Source organism: Salmo salar, chromosome ssa19, assembly GCF_905237065.1.
Source record: "Salmo salar chromosome ssa19, Ssal_v3.1, whole genome shotgun sequence".
Classification (NCBI taxonomy): domain Eukaryota; kingdom Metazoa; phylum Chordata; class Actinopteri; order Salmoniformes; family Salmonidae; genus Salmo; species Salmo salar.
This window is the reverse complement of record NC_059460.1, coordinates 48,276,393-48,286,475: the sequence shown is the minus strand read 5'-3', so window position 1 is coordinate 48,286,475 and position 10,083 is coordinate 48,276,393. Positions and strand designations below refer to the sequence as shown.

The 10,083-nt window shown below is 41.1% G+C and overlaps 1 protein-coding gene across 1 annotated transcript in view; it reads left to right on the top strand.

The window, feature by feature from the left end:
- The first annotated feature begins 73 nt into the window (after positions 1–73).
- The window catches only part of LOC106578942 (neurexin-1a), a 135,190-nt gene continuing 125,180 nt past the window's right edge, over positions 74–10,083 (top strand). The window contains exons 1-2 of the mRNA XM_045702396.1: positions 74–287; positions 8,558–8,651. The gene's annotated coding sequence lies outside the window, so the exon portion shown is untranslated. The remainder of the gene's footprint in view (positions 288–8,557; positions 8,652–10,083) is intronic.

Here is a 10,083-nt window from a genome sequence, read left to right as displayed (position 1 = left end):
TAAACCCCGCCCACTTCTACAATTGATCTTCTTAAAATCCGATTTTAAACATAATCTTAAACGTAACCGTACGGATAACCTTATGAATAAACCTAACCTTAAATTAAGACCAAAAAGTACATTATTGTTTTCATACATTTTTATAATATCGCCAATTTATACTTTGTGGCTGTGCTATCTATTGGAAACCACTTTCTAGGCGTGAGTAATTTTGACAGTATTGCAACACAAGATTATCAACCGTTTAATCGAGAATAATATGCCTACCGAAGATGCCTGCATTATTGGTAAGTAAGCGAAAGGTGAAACCATGAATCGATTTAATTTAAAGCTGCAAAATCGTACTTTTTGTACGACTGACCAAATTTACATAAAAATGTTTTATAGATCTGTCATTCTCATTGAAAGCAAGCCTAGGAAGCTGTAGATCTGTTTTATGTACGTTATTTCTATGCTTCCCGTTCTTAAATTTCGTTTTTGCGTCTTTTACTTTTGCATCTTTTACAGCTGAAAACACAATATTTTTGGTGACAGAGTGGACTACCTGTGATAATTACACCTGTGTGTAAACGGAAGACAGAGGCGACAAACGTGTTGTCACTGAAAAAATACTGTAGGCTGCAACTTTGTTAAAATTGGTTAGATCAGTGTACAGTAAGTGTGTATTTTCCATTTGTGAAATTATTTTGATGTGATATAAAAGTAGAGGGATCTATGTTTCTAGAACCGTAATTGAGAATCGATTCACGTTTAGATGGAGTATTTGGCAGTTTTGTCTTCAGAGCCAATTTGCCCTTTAAACATAACATGTAAGGTCCTTGGACTAAGGAGTAATACTGGGCTATATTAGCCCATCACTGTGCACAAAGCAATTTCTTTCATCTTATGATTATGTCATTTTGAAACACTTATATGGAGTCCTCAAACATCATCACTTGTTTTCTTTCCAGTGCTCTGATGTCTCATCATGTAAATAAGACTCAATAACAAATCACACTGTAGTGGGAATTGGGCCTTATCTGCTTTAAAATCACGTAATCATAATTGTGCCTTATCTTGTAAACATGGTTGGGTGTATGAGCAAGTTAATTACATTTGAAGATGTCCACTCAATTATCATACCTTTGGGCACAATTACAGTGATTTCGTAAAGTATTTAGACCCCTTGACTTTTTCCACATTTTGTTACGTTACAGCCGTATTCTAAAATGTATTATTATCATTATTTAACTCAGCAATCTCCACACAATACCCCATAATGATAAAAAAAACAGAAATACCTTATTTACATAAGTATTCAGATCCTTTGCTATGAGACTCGAAATTGAGCTCGGGTGCATCCTGTTTCCATGAATCATCCTTGAGATGTTTCTACAACTTAATTGGAGTCCACCTGTGGTAAATTCAATTGATTGGACATAATTTGGAAAGGCACACACCTGTCTATATAAGGTCCGACAGTTGACAGTGCATGTCAGAGCAAAAACAAAGCCATGAGGTCAAAAGAATTGTCCATAGAGCTATGAGACAGGATTATGTCGAGGCACAGATCTGGGGAAGGGTAACTTCTGCAGCATTTGAAGGTCCCCAAGAACACAGTGGCCTCCATCATTATTAAATTGAAGTATTTTGGAACCACCAAGACTCTTCCTAGAGCTGGCTGCCCGGCCAAACAGCAATTGGGGGAGAAGGGCCTTGTTCAGGGAGGTGACCAAGAACCCGATGGTCACTCTGACAGAGCTCTAGAGTTCGTCTGTGGTGATGGGAGAACCTTCCAGAAGGACAACCATCTCTGCAGCACTCCACCAATCAGGCCTTTATGGTAGAGTGGCCAGACGGAAGCCACTCCTCAATAAAAGGCACATGACAGCCCACTTGGAGTTTGCCAAAGGGCACCTAAAGACTCTCAGACCATGAGAAACACAAGTCTCTGGTCTGATGAAACCAAGATTGAACTCTTTGGCCTGAATGCCAAGTGTCACATCTGGAGGAAACCTGGCACCATCCCTACGGTAAAGCATGGTGGTAGCAGCATCATGCTGTGGGGATGTTTTTCAGAGACTAGGAGACTAGTCAGGATCGAGTGAAAGATGAACGGGGCAAAGTACAGATAGATTCTTAATGAAAACCTGCTCCAGAGCACTCAGGACCTCAGACTGGGGCGAAGGTTCACTTTCCAACAGAACAATGACCCTAATCACACAGTCAAGACAACACAGGAGTGGCTTCAGGACAAGTCTCTGAATGTCCTTGAGTGGCCCAGCCAGAGCCCGAACTTGAACCCAATCGAACATCTCTAGAGAGACCTGAAAATAGCTGTGCAGCAACGCTCCCCATCCAACCTGACAGAGCTTGAGAGGATCTCCTGAGAAGAATAAGGAGAAACTCCCCAAATACAGGTGTGCCAAGCTTGTAGTGTCATACTCAAGAAGACTCGAGGCTGTAATTGTTGCCAAAGGTGCTTCAACAAAGTACTGAGTAAATGGTCTGAATACTTATGTAAATTTCATATTTTCATTTTTTTTTTTTTTTTCTTTGTCATTATGGGGTATTGTGATGTCCTTATGGGGTATTGTGATGTCCTTATGGGGTATTGTGATGTCATTATGGGGTATTGTGATGTCCTTATGGGGTATTGTGATATCCTTATGGGGTATTGTGATGTCCTTATGGGGTATTGTGATGTCCTTATGGGGTATTGTGATGTCCTTATGGGGTATTGTGATGTCCTTATGGGGTATTGTGATGTCCTTATGGGGTATTGTGATGTCATTATGGGGTATTGTGATGTCCTTATGGGGTATTGTGATGTCCTTATGGGGTATTGTGATGTCCTTATGGGGTATTGTGATGTCCTTATGGGGTATTGTGATGTCCTTATGGGGTATTGTGATGTCCTTATGGGGTATTGTGATGTCATTATGGGGTATTGTGATGTCCTTATGGGGTATTGTGATGTCATTATGGGGTATTGTGATGTCCTTATGGGGTATTGTGATGTCCTTATGGGGTATTGTGATGTCCTTATGGGGTATTGTGATGTCATTATGGGGTATTGTGATGTCCTTATGGGGTATTGTGATGTCCTTATGGGGTATTGTGATGTCCTTATGGGGTATTGTGATGTCATTATGGGGTATTGTGATGTCCTTATGGGGTATTGTGATGTCATTATGGGGTATTGTGATGTCCTTATGGGGTATGGGTATTGTGATGTCCTTATGGGGTATTGTGATGTCCTTATGGGGTATTGTGATGTCCTTATGGGGTATTGTGTGAAGATTGATGAGGGGAAAAAACTATTATATACCGTACCAGTCAAAAGTTGTGATATTTCAGTTTAAAAAAATATATATATTTACAAACATTTCTAAAAACCTGTTTTTTCTTTGTCATTATGGGGTATTGTGTGTAGACTGATGAGGGGAAAAAAACTATTTAATTAATTTTAGAATCAGGCTGTAACGTAACAAAATGTGTGAAAAGTCAAGGGGTCGAAATACTTTCCGAATGCACTGTATACTGTTTAAAGGACCACCCATAATGCATTTTGTTATTATTATTTTAAAATTATTTTACCTTTATTTAACTAGGCAAGTCAGTAAAGAATTTGTTCTTATTTACAATAACGGCCTACTCCGGCCAAACCCTAACCTGGACGAATCTGGGCCAATTGTGCGCCGCCCTATGGGACTCCCAATCATGGCCAGTTGTGATACAGCCTGGAATCGAACCAGGGTCTGTAGTGACTGAGATGCAGTGCCTTATACGGCTGTGCCACTTGGGAGCACCATGTAATATGAATTTAATATAATCATAACATTTAGATTATGTAAGGATTTAAATCAAGTAGTCTAAACAATCCCATCCGGGAACAACACCAAATGTACTGAACAAAAATATAAACGCAACATGCAACAATTCAAAGATTTTACTGAGTTACAGAATTTAAGAGAAATAAACTTTTTGTGCGTATGGAACATTTCTGGCAACTTTTATTTCATCTCATGAAACATGGGACCAACACTTTACATGTTGCGTTTGATATTTTTGTTCACTATAGATTCCCCCAAAACATGAATATAACATGTAAAGAGCAATGGGATGTCTGGTCCACCAGATGGCAGAGGAGACCTGGGCCCATATCCACGTAGCATCTCAGAAAAAGTCCTAGGAATCCTGAGAAAAACTGGTAAAAGACAACAACAAAAAACTCCCAGCTCATAGGTTTTAGAATTATGTTAATTAAGACACTACTCAGACAAACTCTGAGCCAGGAGTAAAATCAATTAATGAAAGTTTCTCAGCTGGTAATCACGACAGTTTGAGGTACCGCAAAGGAAAGACCGTTAAGCTGCTCATGGACATTGTTGCAAATGATGGGAAATAACCATTCGCAATGAGGCATAGCCAGCTATGAACACTACAGCAGGCAACCACGGTCAATGTGACTGTACATCAAATGTTGCAATGGTAAGACGATTGATATAATGTTGCCTGACAGGTTCACTTTTCTTAATTATCTCATAATATGTTGGCGCGCATAACTTTTTTTTTAACCAGTTCTGATGGTTGTTAAAAGCAGAATTTTGACAAAATTACCGTTATCAACACACAGTCGGCATCAAGTCACTTGCCGATAATGTTTCAAACGACGTTGCATACAGTGTTTGAAAGGTCTATCTTTTTCATCAAACACAATCAAAGTTAACAAAAGCCCAAGATGTCTAAATTTGCCCAATTTATAGGCAATCCCAATTTAGGCCTATTTTTTTAACAATGTGATATTGCTCTCCAAAGGGATAACTTGAAATAACATAGGTAATTAAATAATCGAAAGAAAAACATGTAATTAGCCTATTTGTTATAAGTATTTAGGAATATCATGTGAAAAAGGCCTCGTGGTATCATTGTCAAGGTCACAAGAGATACTGTGATTATTTATGGATTAATGATATAGAAATATCAGAACATTATTTCAACAACTCCAAAGCAATTGCATGTGGCTCAGGAACCATTGAATCACTGCATTTTTCTGTTATCAAGGTACCTGCTGGTAACTCTTTAAAGGGTTAGGACAGCTCATGAGGATATTATCCAGATACCTGCTGGTAACTCTATAAAGGGTTAGGACAGCTCATGAGGATATTATCCAGATACCTGCTGGTAACTCTATAAAGGGTTAGGACAGCTCATGAGGATATTATCCAGATACCTGCTGGTAACTCTATAAAGGGTTAGGACAGCTCATGAGGATATTATCCAGATACCTGCTGGTAACTCTATAAAGGGTTAGGACAGCTCATGAGGATATTATCCAGATACCTGCTGGTAACTCTATAAAGGGTTAGGACAGCTCATGAGGATATTATCCAGATACCTGCTGGTAACTCTATAAAGGGTTAGGACAGCTCATGAGGATATTATCCAGATACCTGCTGGTAACTCTATAAAGGGTTAGGACAGCTCATGAGGATATTATCCAGATACCTGCTGGTAACTCTATAAAGGGTTAGGACAGCTCATGAGGATATTATCCAGATACCTGCTGGTAACTCTATAAAGGGTTAGGACAGCTCATGAGGATATTATCCAGATACCTGCTGGTAACTCTATAAAGGGTTAGGACAGCTCATGAGGATATTATCCAGATACCTGCTGGTAACTCTATAAAGGGTTAGGACAGCTCATGAGGATATTATCCAGATACCTGCTGGTAACTCTATAAAGGGTTAGGACAGCTCATGAGGATATTATCCAGATACCTGCTGGTAACTCTATAAAGGGTTAGGACAGCTCATGAGGATATTATCCAGATACCTGCTGGTAACTCTATAAAGGGTTAGGACAGCTCATGAGGATATTATCCAGATACCTGCTGGTAACTCTATAAAGGGTTAGGACAGCTCATGAGGATATTATCCAGATACCTGCTGGTAACTCTATAAAGGGTTAGGACAGCTCATGAGGATATTATCCAGATACCTGCTGGTAACTCTATAAAGGGTTAGGACAGCTCATGAGGATATTATCCAGATACCTGCTGGTAACTCTTTAAAGGGTTAGGACAGCTCATGAGGATATTATCCAGATACCTGCTGGTAACTCTATAAAGGGTTAGGACAGCTCATGAGGATATTATCCAGATACCTGCTGGTAACTCTATAAAGGGTTAGGACAGCTCATGAGGATATTATCCAGATACCTGCTGGTAACTCTATAAAGGGTTAGGACAGCTCATGAGGATATTATCCAGATACCTGCTGGTAACTCTATAAAGGGTTAGGACAGCTCATGAGGATATTATCCAGATACCTGCTGGTAACTCTTTAAAGGGTTAGGACAGCTCATGAGGATATTATCCAGAAACCTGCTGGTAACTCTATAAAGGGTTAGGACAGCTCATGAGGATATTATCCAGATACCTGCTGGTAACTCTATAAAGGGTTAGGACAGCTCATGAGGATATTATCCAGATACCTGCTGGTAACTCTATAAAGGGTTAGGACAGCTCATGAGGATATTATCCAGATACCTGCTGGTAACTCTATAAAGGGTTAGGACAGCTCATGAGGATATTATCCAGATACCTGCTGGTAACTCTATAAAGGGTTAGGACAGCTCATGAGGATATTATCCAGATACCTGCGGGTAACTCTATAAAGGGTTAGGACAGCTCATGAGGATATTATCCAGATACCTGCTGGTAACTCTATAAAGGGTTAGGACAGCTCATGAGGATATTATCCAGATACCTGCTGGTAACTCTATAAAGGGTTAGGACAGCTCATGAGGATATTATCCAGATACCTGCTGGTAACTCTATAAAGGGTTAGGACAGCTCATGAGGATATTATCCAGATACCTGCTGGTAACTCTATAAAGGGTTAGGACAGCTCATGAGGATATTATCCAGATACCTGCTGGTAACTCTATAAAGGGTTAGGACAGCTCATGAGGATATTATCCAGATACCTGCTGGTAACTCTATAAAGGGTTAGGACAGCTCATGAGGATATTATCCAGATACCTGCTGGTAACTCTATAAAGGGTTAGGACAGCTCATGAGGATATTATCCAGATACCTGCTGGTAACTCTATAAAGGGTTAGGACAGCTCATGAGGATATTATCCAGATACCTGCTGGTAACTCTATAAAGGGTTAGGACAGCTCATGAGGATATTATCCAGATACCTGCTGGTAACTCTATAAAGGGTTAGGACAGCTCATGAGGATATTATCCAGATACCTGCTGGTAACTCTATAAAGGGTTAGGACAGCTCATGAGGATATTATCCAGATACCTGCTGGTAACTCTATAAAGGGTTAGGACAGCTCATGAGGATATTATCCAGATACCTGCTGGTAACTCTATAAAGGGTTAGGACAGCTCATGAGGATATTATCCAGATACCTGCTGGTAACTCTATAAAGGGTTAGGACAGCTCATGAGGATATTATCCAGATACCTGCTGGTAACTCTATAAAGGGTTAGGACAGCTCATGAGGATATTATCCAGATACCTGCTGGTAACTCTATAAAGGGTTAGGACAGCTCATGAGGATATTATCCAGATACCTGCTGGTAACTCTATAAAGGGTTAGGACAGCTCATGAGGATATTATCCAGATACCTGCTGGTAACTCTATAAAGGGTTAGGACAGCTCATGAGGATATTATCCAGATACCTGCTGGTAACTCTATAAAGGGTTAGGACAGCTCATGAGGATATTATCCAGATACCTGCTGGTAACTCTATAAAGGGTTAGGACAGCTCATGAGGATATTATCCAGATACCTGCTGGTAACTCTATAAAGGGTTAGGACAGCTCATGAGGATATTATCCAGATACCTGCTGGTAACTCTATAAAGGGTTAGGACAGCTCATGAGGATATTATCAAGATACCTGCTGGTAACTCTTTAAATGGTTAGGACAGCTCATGAGGATATTATCCAGATACCTGCTGGTAACTCTATAAAGGGTTAGGACAGCTCATGAGGATATTATCCAGATACCTGCTGGTAACTCTATAAAGGGTTAGGACAGCTCATGAGGATATTATCCAGATACCTGCTGGTAACTCTATAAAGGGTTAGGACAGCTCATGAGGATATTATCCAGATACCTGCTGGTAACTCTATAAAGGGTTAGGACAGCTCATGAGGTCTCCTAAATATCTGTCCACTATGACTAAAGAGGCTTCATGCGTAGCTTTTATTTTTACCCTTAAGAGTAGGAGTGAAACGTCTCGATTCACAGTACTTATGACCAATTTTCTACTCTGAGACGCATTGTGGATACAGGCCCTGGGCAATCTGTATCAATATGGAAAAAGTGCTGCATCAATCTCCCAGCCACCCATCTCTTTCTTCCTCTACTTTTCTCCCTATTCTCTCTCCCGTTTCCCCCCCTTCTCTCCTCTCTCTTCCCCTCCCTCGTGTTCATCGTTTTGTGTCAACGGTGCAATTTGAATGAAGGTATGTGAAGGTTATGTGTGTGTGTGTGTGTGTTTTTCATCACAATTATGTGTGCCTGTCATCCTGCTCTTTTAGATCAAAGGACCACAGTTACCTAGCAACCTGGCGATGGGACGAGAAAGAGTAACATAGATAAGAGAAAGATGGAGAGAGGAGGAGGGACTCAGAGGTAGGCAACGAGACTATCACAATGGTGTCTGGAAGAGAAGAAGGCTGTGAGTGTCACTGGTTACCACAGCCACAAAGTCATAAACCCTGCCTATTTCCAAATATGGATAGCTGCAGGCCAATATGGTGATCGGAGTGTGGGTGAGTGGCTGTGTCGAAAGGAGTGGGTGTATGCAAGCGAATCAGCTAATTGGGCAGATTTGTTGGCCCTCAGGACCTCTTTGCGTGGCTGATTGGGCTGCACGACGACCAGTGCACTGGAGTTGAATGGACATGCGTGGTGACCTGATCGTGATGCCCAGTAGGAAGCTTCCTATTGGGTATCATAGTCGTGTCACCAGCGGTAATCAAACGCGGCCAACTTTTTTCCTTCCCATGATTTTATTTCAAATAGGATAGCGGTCTACACAAGAAATAACTACTATTGATAAGCATTTACATGTCACCTTTATACATGCCCCTACAGTCTACTCAATAGGGAGGGCAGGAATGGCAACAGCACGAGGACACAGTGGCCGTAGCTCCTGCTTGACAAGCACTACTGTCCAGCAACGGCATGGGAAGTAGCTACCTTGTGTCAGGGTGACAGTCACAGTAAGCACGCGCATACGACGCATGAAGAAACAGTACACGCATCATCAGTACTTTAAATAAAAAAATAAAACATGTTATCGTCAATTTTATAACTGAAAATGTACAATTATTAGTGAAAAAAATAACAGTGAAATACGACTCATCCTCTGGCTTAAAAATAGAAGTCCGAAGTCTTGCGGTAGGGGTAGCTCAATGTAGGATACATACATGGTAAGAAATAGAGGAAAAAACACAGCAAAGTCGAAACTGTCTACCCTATAGCAGAGGACGTACCCTATAGCAGAGGACGTACCCTATAGCAGAGGACGTACCCTATAGCAGAGGACGTACCCTATAGCAGAGGACATTTGACACACCTCACTCCTTTCCACACACCCACTAATTTCCATTTGACACACCCCTCTCCTTTCGACACGCCCAGTACCTTCCTTTCGACACACATCTCTCCTTTCGACACACCCCTCTCCTTTCGACACACCCACTAATTTCCATTTGACACACCTCTCTCCTTTCGACACGCCCAGTACCTTCCTTTCGACACACCCCTCTCCTTTCCACACGCCCACTACTTTCCTTTTGACACACCTTCTCCTTTCCACACGACCACTACCTTTCCTTTTGACACACCCTCTCATATTGGGATGCAGCTACCCCCTTCTCCCTATTTCTACAATTTCTCTTCTTAAAATGTGATTGTAAACCTAACCTTAACCACACTGCTAACCTTATGGCTAATCTAGTCTCTCAAGTGTCGCAGCGGTCTGAGGCACTGCATCTCAGTGCAAGAGCCATCACTACAGTCCCTGGTTTGAATCCAGGCTGTATCACATCCGGCCATG